At 45.7% G+C, this 16,184-nt stretch overlaps 1 protein-coding gene across 1 annotated transcript in view; it reads left to right on the top strand.

The window, feature by feature from the left end:
• The window catches only part of CYP26B1 (cytochrome P450 family 26 subfamily B member 1), a 129,889-nt gene that overhangs the window by 39,360 nt on the left and 74,345 nt on the right, over nucleotides 1–16,184 (top strand). The window lies entirely within an intron of this gene.

Raw genomic sequence — 16,184 nt, forward strand, 5'->3', positions numbered from 1 at the left:
CGCTAATTAGAGATGTATGTGAGCGGCTCGGCGCGCTGCACCCCGACAGCCTGAAGGGCGCCTTCTCAGCGGCGTATGTCCGGTCCGTGTTACGCACATACTTACACATGTAATTAGGATTGTCATCCGACCAGAAACTCATCAGCCGCTCGGTGATCTGTCAGGAAGCCGCTGCCCGCGGTCTTCACCGGTCCCAATAGAGGCAGGTAACAAATAATTCCCTGCATTGAGCAGCGACGGCCGGGCAGCAACCAGACCGACCCGCATTCACTGAGGTTTGGTTCCAGCGCTGTCCGCTGAACTCTCAGGGGACTCTGCATCCGCCCGCTGACACAGGGGCCCCCAGAATCTGTGCTGCGTACACTACATTTACAGGCGCTGACTCCGGGAAAAGGAGCCCAGGGCACTGCTCGAAACGGGTCGGCGTCCGCAACTCAAATGCTGAACTCCAAACAAGTGAATGCACTTCCTGGTCTGACTGCTTCCAGGCCAGGGCTTACATTATGGGGGTCACTGTTACTGCTGGGGCCACAATGGGGGTCACTATTACTACTGAAACCACTAGAGGAGGGGGGTCACTATTACTACTGGGGCCACTATTGGGGTCACCATTACTACTGAGGGCTACTATAGGGCGCTCTATTACTACTGGGGCCACTACATGGGTAACTATCACTACTGGGGCCACTATGGCGGTCACTATTACTACTGAGGCCACTACGTAGGTCACTTATACTACTGGTGTCACTATGGGGGATCACTATTACTACTGGGACCATGATGGAGGTCACTAATACTAGAGGGGCCTTTATAGGGCTCACTATTACTACTGGGACCACTGTAAGGGACACTATTAATACTGGGGTCACTATGGAGGTCACTAATAGTACTGGGGCTACTATGGGGAGGTCCCTATTACTACTGGGACTACTGTGAGGGACACTATTAATACTGTGGCCACTATTACTACTTGGGGCTACACTATGGAGGTCACTAATACTATTGGGGCCCCAATGGGGTCACTATTACTACTGGGGCTACTAAGTGGGACACTAAAGTAACAGAGTTAAATGCATGTATTGTGACATGTGACGCCCAAACAGCACTCGCTTTTACCTTGGCTGAAGGACATTCGGCCTCAAGGCAGCTTCCAACAGGATAATGCTCGGCCGCACGCACAAGGGGGTCACAGGAGCCCCCCCCACATTGTCACACGATGCCCGGTCACCAGATGTATCACCAATAGAACATGTATGGGACCATCTGAGACACAAACTTCCACAGCCAAAGAGTTTACACGATCTAGAGGCTCAGTTACAGTAAATGTAGAGTGGGATGCCGCAGGATACCATACAGAACCTGCAAGCCTGCATGGCCACACATATCACATCTTGTATCCAAACTAGAGGCGGGACCACAGGGTACTAGAGCCTCCATGCCCGCCTGTATCACATCTTGTATCCAAGCTAGAGGTGGTACAACAGGGTACTAGAGCCTCCATGCCCGCCTGTATCACATCTTGTATCCAAGCTAGAGGTGGTACAACAGGGTACTAGAGCCTCCATGCCCACCTGTGTCACATCTTGTATCCAAGCTAGAGGCAGTACAACAGAGTACTAGAGCCTCCATGCCTGTCTGTATCACATCTTGTATCCAAGCTAGAGGCGGTACAACAGGGTACTAGAGCCTCCATGCCTCGTGTATCACATCTTGTATCCAAGCTAGAGGCGGTACAACAGGGTACTAGAGCCTCCATGTCCACCTGTATCACATCTTGTATCCAAGCTAGAGGCGGTACAACAGGGTACTAGAGCCTCCATGTCCACCTGTATCACATCTTGTATCCAAGCTAGAGGCAGTACAACAGGGTACTAGAGCCTCCATGCCCACCTGTATCACATCTTGTATCCAAGCTAGAGGCGGTACAACAGGGTACTAGAGCCTCCATGCCCGGCCGTATCACATCTTGTATCCAAGCTAGAGGCGGTACAACAGGGTACTAGAGCCTCCATGCCTGCCTGTATCACATATTGTATCCAAGCTAGAGGTGGTACAACAGGGTACTAGAGCCTCCATGCTCACCTGTATCACATCTTGTATCCCAGCTAGAGGTGGTACAACAGGGTACTGGAGCCTCCCTACAAGGGGTCAGCTTTCCAAAATAAATGATGCTTTTACTCTGATATTGTAATCACTTACTTATATTAACGCTAGAATCACAGAATTTGCATCCAACAACTTCTAGGGGGGGATGTTACTGACAATGAGTGTATATATATATATATATATACTCCTTCTAGGGGGGGATGTTACTGACAATGAGTGTATATATATATACTCCTTCTAGGGGAGGGATGTTACTAACAATGAGTATATATATATATATATATATATATACTCCTTCTAGGGGAGGGATGTTACTGACAATGAGTGTATATATATATACTCCTTCTAGGGGAGGGATGTTACTGACAATGAGTGTATATATATATATATATATATATATATATATACTCCTTCTAGGGGAGGGATGTTACTGACAATGAGTGTGTGTGTATATATATATATATATATATATATATATATATATATATATATATATATATATATATACTCCTTCTAGGGGAGGGATGTTACTGGCAATGATTGTATATATATATATATATATACTCCTTCTAGGGGGGGATGTTACTGACAATGAGTGTATATATATACTCCTTATAGGGGAGGGATGTTACTGACAATGAGTGTATATATATATACTCCTTCTAGGGGAGGGATGTTACTGACAATGAGTGTATATATATACACTCCTTCTAGGGGGGGATGTTACTGACAATGAGTGTATATATATATACTCCTTCTAGGGGAGGGATGTTACTGACAATGAGTGTATATATATATACTCCTTCTAGGGAGGGATGTTACTGACAATGAGTGTGTGTGTATATATATATATATATATATATATATATATATATATATATATATATATATACTCCTTCTAGGGGGGGATGTTACTGACAATGAGTGTATATATATACTCCTTCTAGGGGAAGGGTTACTGACAATGAGTGTATATATATATACTCCTTCTAGGGGAGGGATGTTACTAACAATGAGTATATATATATATATATATATATATATATATATATATATATATATATATACTCCTTCTAGGGGAGGGATGTTACTGACAATGAGTGTATATATATATACTCCTTCTAGGGGAGGGATGTTACTGACAATGAGTGTATATATATATATATATATATATATATATATATATATATATATACTCCTTCTAGGGGAGGGATGTTACTGACAATGAGTGTGTGTGTATATATATATATATATATATATATATATATATATATATATATATATATATATACTCCTTCTAGGGGGGGATGTTACTGACAATGAGTGTATATATATACTCCTTATAGGGGAGGGATGTTACTGACAATGAGTGTATATATATATATACTCCTTCTAGGGGAGGGATGTTACTGACAATGAGTGTATATATATACACTCCTTCTAGGGGGGGATGTTACTGACAATGAGTGTATATATATATACTCCTTCTAGGGGAGGGATGTTACTGACAATGAGTGTATATATATATACTCCTTCTAGGGAGGGATGTTACTGACAATGAGTGTGTGTGTATATATATATATATATATATATATATATATATATATATATATACTCCTTCTAGGGGGGGATGTTACTGACAATGAGTGTATATATATACTCCTTCTAGGGGAAGGGTTACTGACAATGAGTGTATATATATATACTCCTTCTAGGGGAGGGATGTTACTAACAATGAGTATATATATATATATATATATATATATATATATATATACTCCTTCTAGGGGAGGGATGTTACTGACAATGAGTGTATATATATATATATACTCCTTCTAGGGGGGGATGTTACTGACAATGAGTGTATATATATACTCCTTCTAGGGGAGGGATGTTACTAACAATGAGTATATATATATATATATATACTCCTTCTAGGGGAGGGATGTTACTGACAATGAGTGTATATATATATATATATATATACTCCTTCTAGGGGGGGATGTTACTGACAATGAGTGTATATATATACTCCTTCTAGGGGAGGGATGTTACTAACAATGAGTGTATATATATATATATATATACTCCTTCTAGGGGAGGGATGTTACTGACAATGAGTGTATATATATATATATATATACTACTTCTAGGGGGGATGTTACTGACAATGAGTGTATATATATACTCCTTCTAGGGGAGGGATGTTACTAACAATGAGTGTATATATATATATATATATATATACTCCTTCTAGGGGGGGATGTTACTGACAATGAGTGTATATATATACTCCTTCTAGGGGAGGGATGTTACTGACAATGAGTGTATGTGTATATATATATATATATATATATATATATATATACTCCTTATAGGGGAGGGATGTTACTGACAATGAGTGTATATATATATATACTCCTTCTAGGGGAGGGATGTTACTGACAATGAGTGTATATATATACACTCCTTCTAGGGGGGGATGTTACTGACAATGAGTGTATATATATATACTCCTTCTAGGGGAGGGATGTTACTGACAATGAGTGTATATATATATATACTCCTTCTAGGGAGGGATGTTACTGACAATGAGTGTGTGTGTATATATATATATATATATATATATACTCCTTCTAGGGGGGGATGTTACTGACAATGAGTGTATATATATACTCCTTCTAGGGGAGGGATGTTACTAACAATGAGTATATATATATATATATATATATATATATACTCCTTCTAGGGGAGGGATGTTACTGACAATGAGTGTATATATATATATATACTCCTTCTAGGGGGGGATGTTACTGACAATGAGTGTATATATATACTCCTTCTAGGGGAGGGATGTTACTAACAATGAGTGTATATATATATATATATATATATATACTCCTTCTAGGGGAGGGATGTTACTGACAATGAGTGTATATATATATATATATATACTACTTCTAGGGGGGATGTTACTGACAATGAGTGTATATATATATATATATACTCCTTCTAGGGGAGGGATGTTACTGACAATGAGTGTATATAAATATATACTCCTTCTAGGGGGGGATGTTACTGACAATGAGTGTATATATATACTCCTTCTAGGGGAGGGATGTTACTGACAATGAGTGTATATATATATACTCCTTCTAGGGGAGGGACTTTACTGACAATGAGTGTATATATATATATATACTCCTTCTAGGGGGGATGTTACTGACAATGAGTGTATATATATATATACTCCTTCTAGGGGGGATGTTACTGACAATGAGTGTATATATATATACTCCTTCTAGGGGAGGGGAGTTACTGACAATCCGTGTATATATGTAAATATAATATGTACCAAATATATGCCTGTATGAATAAGTATTTAGTGTGAGAGGAAACCAGAGAAAAGCCACGTAAACACGGGAGGAACGCACCAACTCTACGCATATGTTGACCCTGGTCAGATTCAAACCAGAACCCCAACAGGGCTGACCACTGAGCTGCACTACTGAAAGCCATCAGAGGAGAAACTAGCTACCTCCTCCTTGTTTAACGTTGTCAGTCAACTACAAGTCCCAGAACTTCTTGTTTAGCAACCCACTTCCCCCTATAACATTCAGGGTTCTCTCCCTGTGATTGACTGCCAGGAAGAGCTTACAGAGGGATTTGGGTGACACAAGGAGCGCCATGAGAGCAAATACGGTTGACAATGTTTTCTGAAATACTTTGCTGTAGAATACCTTGGATATCCATCCCCTCCTGTATAATCGCAGATTACCACATGTCATGTTTAGTCATTCCTGGCCCCCGGCGGCCCTACAGCCGAGCTCCTCCATGTTTTTGTTTCTTTCAGTTGTGTGATATCCATGCCAGTATCGGCCGTCGTCTAAGGAGAAAGGGTTAAGTGTGCAGTGAGGTCTGCTGTCAGGCTGGGTGCACCACTCATGCCCTCCAATAGAGGAGTTTCGGGCGGTGTGCAGAGCGCCCCCCTATTACTGTGTGGAGCTTCCAGCATTAGCAGGGAGGTGTGCGGTGGGGTTACTGCTGGCTGCTCTGCTCTCCTACTAGTGATAGCCGGGCTGGAGAGTGGCCGCTGGCCATGGTACTGATGGTGTGAGAGCTCTCCACGCATCATGGCAGGATTACTGCTCCGGGAGCTCTGAGGGGGAAGTCAGCATTTATTTACAGTCGGGGATCCAATTCAGAACTTTCTGAAGGATGAAGAGGAGATATAATAAAAAACAGGAGATCCCCAGGTTATACCAGCATGGTCCATATCACTATATACAGGGGATGAATAACTTATACCAGCTGTACATATATAATTATATACAGGAGATACCCAGGTTATACCAGCATGCTTCATATCCCTATATACAGGAGATGTGTAACTTATACCAGCTGTACATATATAATTATATACAGGAAATACCCAGGTTATACCCAGCATGCGCCATATCACTATATACAGGATGAATAACTTATACCAACTGTACATATATAATTATATACAGGAGAAACCCAGGTTATACAAGCATGCTCCATATCATTATATACAGGAGATGTATAACATATACCAGCTGTACATATATACTTACATACAGGAGATACCCAGGTTATACCAGCATGCTCCATATCACTATATACAGGAGTTGTATAACCTATACCAGCTGTACATATATACTTATATACCGGAGATACCCAGGTTATACCAGCATGCTCCATATCACTATATACAGGATGTATAACTTATACCAGCTGTACATATATAATTATATACAGGAGATACCCAGGTTATACCAGCATGGTCTATATCACTATATACAGGGATGTATGACTATACCAGCTGTATATATATACTTATATACCGGAGATACCCAGGTTATACCAGCATGGTCCATATCACTATATACAGGGGATGTATAGCTTATACCAGCTGTACATATATAAATATATACAGGAGATACCTAGGTTATACCAGCATGGTCCATATCACTATATACAGGAGATGTATAACTTATACCAGCTGTACATACATAATTATATACAGCAGATACCCAGGTTATACCAGCATGCCCCATATCACTATATACAGGCAATATATAACTTCACCAGCTATACATATATAATTATATACAGAAGATACTCAGGTTATACCAGCATGGTCCATATCACTATATACATGAGATGTGTAACTTATACTAACTTTGTATACATAATTATATACAGGAGATACCCAGGTTATCCCAGCATGGTCCATGTCGCTATATACAGGTGATGAATTATATACAGAACAAACCCAGGTTATACCAGCATGCTCCATATCACTATATATAGGACATGTATAACTTATACCAGCTGTACATATATAATTATATACAGGAGATACCCAGGTTATACCAGCTGTACATATATAATTATATACAGGAGATACCCAGGTTATACCAGCATGCCCCATATCACTATATACAGGAGATGTATAACTTATACCAGCTGTACATATATGATTATATACAGAGATCCCCAGGTTATACTAGCATGCTCCATATCACTATATACAGGATGTATAACATATACCCGCTGTACATATATAATTACATACAGGAGATACCCAGGTTATACCAGCATGCTCCATATCACTATATACAGGAGATGTATAACTTATACCAGCTGTACATGTATAATTATATACAGGAGATACCCAGGTTATACCAGCATGTTCCATATCACTATATACAGGATGTATAACATATACCAGCTGTACATATATAATTACATACAGGAGATACCCAGGTTATACCAGCACGCTCCATATCACTATATACAGGAGATGTATAACTTATACCAGCTGTACATATATAATTATATACAGGAGATACCCAGGTTATACCAGCATGCTCCATATTACTATATACAGGAGATATATAACTTATACCAGCTATAGATATATATTTACATACAGGAGATCCCCAGGTTATACCAGCATGTGTCATATGGGAGAAAAGAACTAGAAGTTCTGTAATTTTCCTATATACTTTATTTCATTAGTTGTAGATTTCTGCTTCTTGTGAGAATCTGTAGTTAGGTATAGACAATCCTCCGGGAGCAGCACAAATCTGTCTGCTCTTGTGATGGTTTGTTACAATGTGTCAGTGCAGGGAGCAGTGTCCGGACTGCAACATTGTATCAAACGATTACTGGACTCTGCATCTCTAGCAGATTGCTGCTCATTATATTAAGGGGAACCTGTCACTCTCTTTGCACTAAGAGCCCCATAAGGTGGCGCCGCCACGCGATCTGCTGTCTGTATGTATGAAGAACCTTGCAGTTTATTAGTAGCATCGGGGGCTAGTCCTCCATATTCATCAACTGCCAGCTACCCACCCCCACCCCGCCCTACAGCCAGTGATTGGCAGCTCTCTCTCTGTGCATAGTAATAGACAGGTAACTGCCAATCATTTGCTGGAGGGCGGGATGGGTGGAGCTAGTCTGCAGCTCATGAATATGAAGGACTACTTCCTGTAATCCTCGATGTTTGTGCTGCTACTAATAAAATGCAAATATTTTCCCAACTACTTGCCACACCGCAGACATATCACTGCGGTCCGAGTCCGTGGCACTACCTCATGTCCCTCCCAGAGAGGGCTGCGAAATGATGGTCACCGAGTCTCCTTAAGTCTTCATCTGTATTGTAGATGGATGTAACGTTTGCAGATGTCTTCACACCCTTTAAGGGCTTTTACCCACTAGCGGGTTTTTTCGCCACGATTTCGCTGCGTTTTTTCCCCAATTGTCAATGGGACTTTCTTGTATTTTTTGTACGATGCGATCTTAATATTAGAAAGTCCCATTGACAATTGGGGAAAAACGCAGCGAAAAAAAAAGGCGAGTGGGTAAAATCCCAAATATGGAAATCATTCCTATTTGCTACTTTACCGTTTCCCATCCCTGCTTTGCAAACGCTAAAACCCCCTCCTATATCCGGTGACATCGCCAGACAATGAGTTGTAGAATGTACCGAAAAATGGTAAAAAAGTCTAAATGGGGTGAAAAAGAAAACAATGCAATTTTGCCATTTTTTGGCAATGTCTTTTTTTTACAGAATTCGTTGCCCACTAAACATGCTGTGATGCCTTATTGCGCCGGTCCGTGCGATTACCGTGATAGCGAGTTTATATACGTTATATTGTCTTTATTTTATAATATAAAAGCCGTTTCCGCTTTCGCTTCCAGAATTTGGAGCCTTGATAACCTTTTGAGTTTTCCGTCAATAGAGCGGTGTGGGGGCTCGAACCCAACAATATCTGCAGTGCCCACTGAAATGAATGGACAGGCAGGTCACATGCGCGACCTCCACGTATTTCATGCAGGGATCTTCTGAACCCCTGTTCTATGGATCGACGGGGGTCACAGTGGTCAGATCGCAGCAATCCCGTGGATAGCGGATAGGGTTATATCTTGGCGCAAACCCTTTAATGGGGTGAACAGTTTCCAGCCCCCCTGTATATTATATATCTATCGGACATACATGTATAGTGTTTCTGCCTCCACATGATGTGCCATAGAGGGTCTCACCAACTATCTCCAGAGCTGACCTCCTCAGCCCACGACCAGGCTGTATACGGTGGCCACCAGTGGGCCGTCTTATGCTGGGTCTGTAGGTATCACAGAAGTGTCTGAGAGTTTTGGAAACAGTGTAGCAGCGGGCACACAATGGTGGGCAGCATATTGTACAGCAGATATGACAAGTATGTGCAGCATGCAGGGTCAGTCCATAACCTAGCAGATAGAAGAAGCCGCTGCAGCATGGAGGGCAGTCTGTTGTATGGCAGATAAGACTAGTATGTACAACAGTGAGGAGAATACTAATGAAATGAGCAGGTAGAGTATGGAGGGCAGCCTACTGTATCACATGTATAATATGATAAATACGTCTCTGCATAGTGATTGGAATATGACTAAGGGCTAATGCCCACGGCCGCAGTCCACGGCGCTGTGCCGCTGCTATTAGGTTCTATTGAACTTGATCGCTCAATGTTCATGCTGCAGAATTCGGCAGCGTGAAAGAAAACGCAGTGTGTTCTATTTGCCCCAGGAATACGAAGGCCGGCTTCCATTGTAGTCAATAGAAGCCGCTCGTCACGCCATACTTTCGCTGTAGCACAGCTGAAGTATCACGTGAATACGCGTCCCCGCTCACTGCGTCATCCGGCACTGCCGCTGCGTCACGCGCTGTACTGCACTTGCACGCTGGCCCTCCATGCGGGACGCGCACAGCGGATCTGGAGTGATAAGTATGGGGGTTTCGGGGAGCGCCGTGGCAGACACCGCTGCGATATTCCGCTGGCAGAGTCAGTCACGGCCGTGGGCATGACGCCCTAAATAGCTAAACGAGTCTTGGCCCCTGATCTCACACACAGGGCATAAAACCTGGCATCAAAGTGGGCAGATGGCCTTTTTTAGAAAGGTGGAAAAAAAACGTCTCACCAGTCACACCAGAAGTGAAGGACAGAGCACAGAGCGGGCGCGACCAAACGCACAATAAGGAAGCCCACGAGAAGAAGCTTCGGCTCAGCCAGAAGTTCTGAGTTAAAAACGTAGAACTTTATTACATAGTGATAAAATTCCATCATAACAGCAAACTGTGGTAGAGTGTGTGCCGCACGCGTCCAGCCTCACCCGTGACCTCAGCGTCCAGCCTCACCCGTGACCTCAGCGTCCAGCGTCACCCGTGACCTCAGCGTCCAGCCTCACCCGTGACCTCAGCGTCCAGCCTCACCCGTGACCTCAGCGTCCAGCGTCACCCGTGACCTCAGCGTCCAGCCTCACCCGTGACCTCAGCGTCCAGCGTCACCCGTGACCTCAGCGTCCAGCGTCACCCGTGACCTCAGCGTCCAGCGTCACCCGTGACCTCAGCGTCCAGCGTCACCCGTGACCTCAGCGTCCAGCCTCACCCGTGACCTCAGCGTCCAGCGTCACCCGTGACCTCAGCGTCCAGCCTCACCCGTGACCTCAGCGTCCAGCGTCACCCGTGACCCCAGCGTCCCCGTGACCTCAGCGTCCAGCGTCACCCGTGACCTCAGCGTCCAGCGTCACTCGTGACCTCAGCGTCCAGCGTCCCCCGTGACCCCAGCGTCCCCCGTGACCTCAGCCGCAGCCAAGGAGTGGTAAATCTCAGTTTACATTGAAATAACTCCTTTTTTTTATTTTCTTCATTTTTGTTTTTTCCTCCACACTTTCAAAAACATCATAACTAGAGATGAGCGAGCATTGTCCTTAGCGAGTACCTGCCCGCTCGGAAGAAAAGGTTCGGGTGCCGGCGCGGATGAGCGGTGAGTTGCGGGAGTGAGCAGTGGGGAGCAGGGGGTGGGGGGGGGGTGGGGCTGAGAGATCTCCCCTCTGTTTCCCCCTGCTCTCCCCCGCCCCTCCCCGCCCTTCGCCGGCACCTGAACCTTTTCTTCCGAGCAGGCAGGTACTCGCTAAGGGCAATGCTCACTCATCTCTAATCATAACTCTTCTATCCATCGCGTTACTGTTTGAGGACTTGTTGGTTTTTGCGGGACGAGTTGTATTTTTCAGAGTCACTATTTAACCCTTTCCAATCCACTGTCTGACATCTAAAGACATTCTGATTGAAGGCTGTACAGCCCCAATGTCTTAAGACGTCCGGCAGGGTATTCTTACTGTATATTACTGGCCGCTCTGTTGTTGGGAGCCTCTCCAGCATCTCCCACACCGCAGTACTGGCTCTAGCCAGCAGACAGCGCCATTGTATAATGACAGAAAGAGAAACCCCCCTAGGAAACCCTGAATCCAAAATTGGATTGCAAAAGGTTAATGTACCGTATAATGTATGGAAAAACGGAAATTTTTTTTTAGCTCAAGTGAAATGGAAAAAAAACACAATTCCGCCATCTTTGGGAAGGGGCTGTCTTGTTCTTCCAGTGTACACAATGGGGCCAAAAAGAGCTGCTATCTTTATTCTGTGGGGCGACGCCATTACGATCAGACCAACATTCCAGGGTTTTTGGCTGTACAACTTCTAAAAAATAAAATATCTTTGGAAAAAAATACCGTTCCCGCCGCCCTCTTCTGGCCGCCGTAACTTGTTATTTCTCGCGGCTTGTTTTTTGCGGGACATCCTGTCGTTTCTCTCGGTAACATTTTGGATTGGACTTCTTGATTACTTATTATTATTTTTTAAGGTTCCGTTCTGCCGTTGTGCGTTTGTTTTTTCACAATGCTCGCAGCGCGGGATACATACTGTGATGCAGCGATACTAAATATGGGTTTTAATTATACATATGGAAAAAGTTGTTTTCAACTTTTATCACCTTTTTTTCCTACTAATCAATACGATATTATATATTTTTTTTAGTCGCCACAGGGACCTTTCACATTAAACGGAATTCGGCCACAGGGTGCAGCTGAATCCACGGGTCTAACTGCAGGCGGGTTTTAAGCCATTTTCATTCCGCACCAAAATCCACCAGTAGCCGGCGGATTCAGGGGCAGAACTTCCCATCACTTGCACCGTGTCATGCGGTCTGCTCCATCCCGTGTGAAAGGTCACATAGGGGACTTGAACTGGCAATTGTATCATCGCTCATACAGTATTATATGACACTATTACATTATACGGCATTCTGCCAGGGCCAGACAGACTGATTGGCAATCAGCCATAGCAGCGCTGGGGGACTTCAGAAGGCCCTAAGCTGCCAGGGCAACTGAATGGCGTGAGGCCCCCTCCCAGAACACAAATTGGGGCATTTAAATGCAGCAGTCAGAATTGCTATAGTAGGATTGGCATCTCTCTCTCCCCGCCCACATGCATCACATGATTCATGTATTAGCTGGTGATTGGTTGATGTTTGGCCTGAGGACAGTTTTATCCGTATCTAAGAAAGTTTTAGGTTTTGATTATTTCCGCACTTCCCGATGAGATGAGCTTTTTCTTGTGCTCTTTCTACTGATCTGAAATATTAACCCCCTCACAACCAAGGTATCGCCATAAACGTACCGACCCACAGAATACAGGTAGTATGGCAAATACAAAGCCAAACAACCGACGGCGGAAACTCATTTTTGTCCATTCCGCATCACTTTACTTTTTGGTAATAAAGGCAACAAAAATAATGAAAAATGGCTTCGGAGAAAAGCAGCTAGTGGCGTCATCCAGGACTAAAGTGTCGGTGAGCAGTCCTCAATATCAGCGCAGCGGGTGTCCAACATCGGCGTCCCTTCTGTCCAGCTGGTCTTTCTGGTGTCCAGTCTGAGCGGAGTTCCACTTGAATAGGACTTAGGTGGCAGGTTGCCATGGCAACCCATCATCAGGACCAGTGGGGCTTACAGCTGATGCTGCAGTCATTGGCAACATTTAATGTAAGCTTGTTAATAGTCACAATCGTGGCTAGCTCCAGTCATGGCCATTTTGTGCGGGCGGCAGTCGCCATTTATGGAGTTGGCTCGCAGCTAGTTCCATGCTCAACCTAAGGTGTACATGTATGCTCGTGCTTTGAAGGGGTTAATTTTACAGATTAGTAAAAAGGCGCCCTCTGCCCATTTTGATGCCAGTGTTTATTTGGCCAGACTAGACTAAAAATGATGCCTCTTTATGGTGGTCACTAGAGGGCTTTAAATCGGCACATTCATCTTTTTGAGGAGGGGTTTCTGGGGTTTTTCCCTCCCCCTCCCAAAATGTAATGTACCCCAGAGTTGGGCCAGTAAAATACACAACTTGTTCCACATACGGCTGTCAGCACGTTGTGGCTCTTGCATGCTTGACAAAGACCGTTTTAAGGTGGAAATGTCGCGTGTTTTCGTGTACCAAGGAGTGAAATAAACGCCTTGGATCTGCAATGAGTTCCTGCGTGCCGCACCATTATCTGCTACTGGGCCGACTATTAATGACCAGGGGCGGCGGTCATCGTGGAGCGGCCACCACGGGGGGTCGGCGGTCGGCGTGGAGCAGCCACCACAGGGGGGGGGCGGTCGGCGTGGAGCGGCCACCACGGGGGGTCGGCGGTCGGCGTGGAGCGGCCACCATGGGGGGTCGGCGGTCGGCGTGGAGCGGCCACCACGGGGGGCGGCGGTCGGCGTGGAGCGGCCACCACGGGGGGCGGCGGGCGGCGTGGAGCGGCCACCACGGGGGGAGGCGGTTGGTGTGGAGCGGCCACCACGGGGGGTCGGCATGGAGCGGCCACCACAGGGGGCGGTGGTCGGCGTAGAGCGGTCACCACAGGGGGTCGGCGTGGAGCAGACACCACAGGGGGCGGTGGTCGGCGTAGAGCGGCCACCACGGGGGGTCGGCGGTCGGCGTGGAGCGGACACCACAGGGGGCGGTGGTCGGCGTGGAGCGGCCACCACAGGGGGGGGGGGGGCGGCGGTCGGCGTGGAGCGGCCACCACGGGGGGTCGGCGGTCGGCGTGGAGCGGCCACCACAGGGGGCGGCGGTCGGCGTGGAGCGGCCACCACGGGGGGTCGGCGGTCGGCGTGGAGCGGCCACCACGAGGGGTCGGCGGTCGGCGTGGAGCGGCCACCACGGGGGGGGGGGGGGGGGGCTTCGGTTGGTGTGGAGCGGCCACCACGGGGGGTCGGCGGTCAGCGTGGAGCGGCCACCATAGGGGGGGGGGCGGTCGGCGTGGAGCGGCCACCACATGTGCATTTCTTCCTCACTGTCTGATAACGGTTGCAGTGCTTACGGCTGCTTTCAGTTTGTATAATGAAAATCACTGGAACAAAGTAGGACAATCACTAAGGGGTTAAAATAATTAAAAAGTGTCTGTCTGCCCACCCTGAGAAGAGTTTTTATGCCCAGAACCATTTTGTGCCAGGCTAGACTCAATTGATGCAGAGCATCGCCCGCTTTCAGTGTTACGTCAATGACTCAAACTCATTTAACCCAAAGTTACTTGTGCACATCAGTAAAAGGCGTCCATCTACCCACCTCGATGCCCAATTGTGTGCCCAGAAACACTCTGAGCCAGGCTGAACTCAGCTGGAGGCATTCCCCTCAGTGTGTTGGCAGAGTGATATCAGGGACCCAAACTCATGTAACCCTTTAAACCCCCTAATTACTTGTTAGAATCCTTCTGCACACTTTGGCTTGCTGTAAGGAATCCCCTTCAGGATGTGGGCGGAGGTCCATCAGGGACTCCAACTCATTTAACCCTTTGAAACCCCCCTGCTACTTATTCAAATAATGGAAAAGTCGCCTACTGCACACCTTGATGCCAGCTTTTGCGCGTAGAACCACGTTGTCCGAGCTGAACTTAATTCGATTTGATCTGGGCATCCCCCTCTGTGTGCTGGCAGAGTGAGATCAGGGACCCAAGCGCATTTAACCCTTTGAAAACCTAAGTTACTTATTAAAATCATTAAAAAGGGGCCTCCTACCTACTTTGACAACAGCTTTCATGCCGAGAAGCACTCTGGATGAGGCTAAGCTCCATGGTATGTGATGTGGGGCATCACCGTCTGTGCGCTGGCACTGTCAGATCAGGGACCCAAACTCGTGTAACCCTTTGAAAACCTTATGATGTAAGTAAAAAAAAATGTCTGCCCACTTTGATGCCAGCTTTCATGCCCAGTAACAATTTCTGTTAGGCTAGACTAACTTGTACTTGATGCAGATCATCACCTTCGGCATCTCGCAGGCTCATGTCAGGGGCTCAAACTCATTTAACCCTTTGAAAGCCCTGGTAATATTCAAATCATTAAAACGTGCCAATCTGCACACCTTGGCGCCAGCTTGTATACCCAGAACCCCTCTGGACCAAGCTGCACTCCATTGTATTTGCAGGAAGTGCGTTTGTTGGCAGTGGGTATCAGTGGCCCGAACTCATTTAACCCTTTAGAAATGTCACTTTTTCAAATCAGCAAGAAGTGCCCATCCGATGCCCACTTTGTTGCCAGCTTTTATGCCCAGAACCAGGCTGAACCCAATCGGATTTGGGACGTCACCCTCTATGTGATACCTGGCTCAGACTTCTTTAACCCTTTCCATCACCCTCCTGTGCTCGCAGCCTGCTCTCACCTGTGCTCACCTGACTGTAAGCTAATGCATTGTGCAGAAGAGC

This window comes from Eleutherodactylus coqui, chromosome 7 (assembly GCF_035609145.1).
Source record: "Eleutherodactylus coqui strain aEleCoq1 chromosome 7, aEleCoq1.hap1, whole genome shotgun sequence".
In the NCBI taxonomy this organism is placed as follows: Eukaryota; Metazoa; Chordata; class Amphibia; order Anura; family Eleutherodactylidae; genus Eleutherodactylus; species Eleutherodactylus coqui.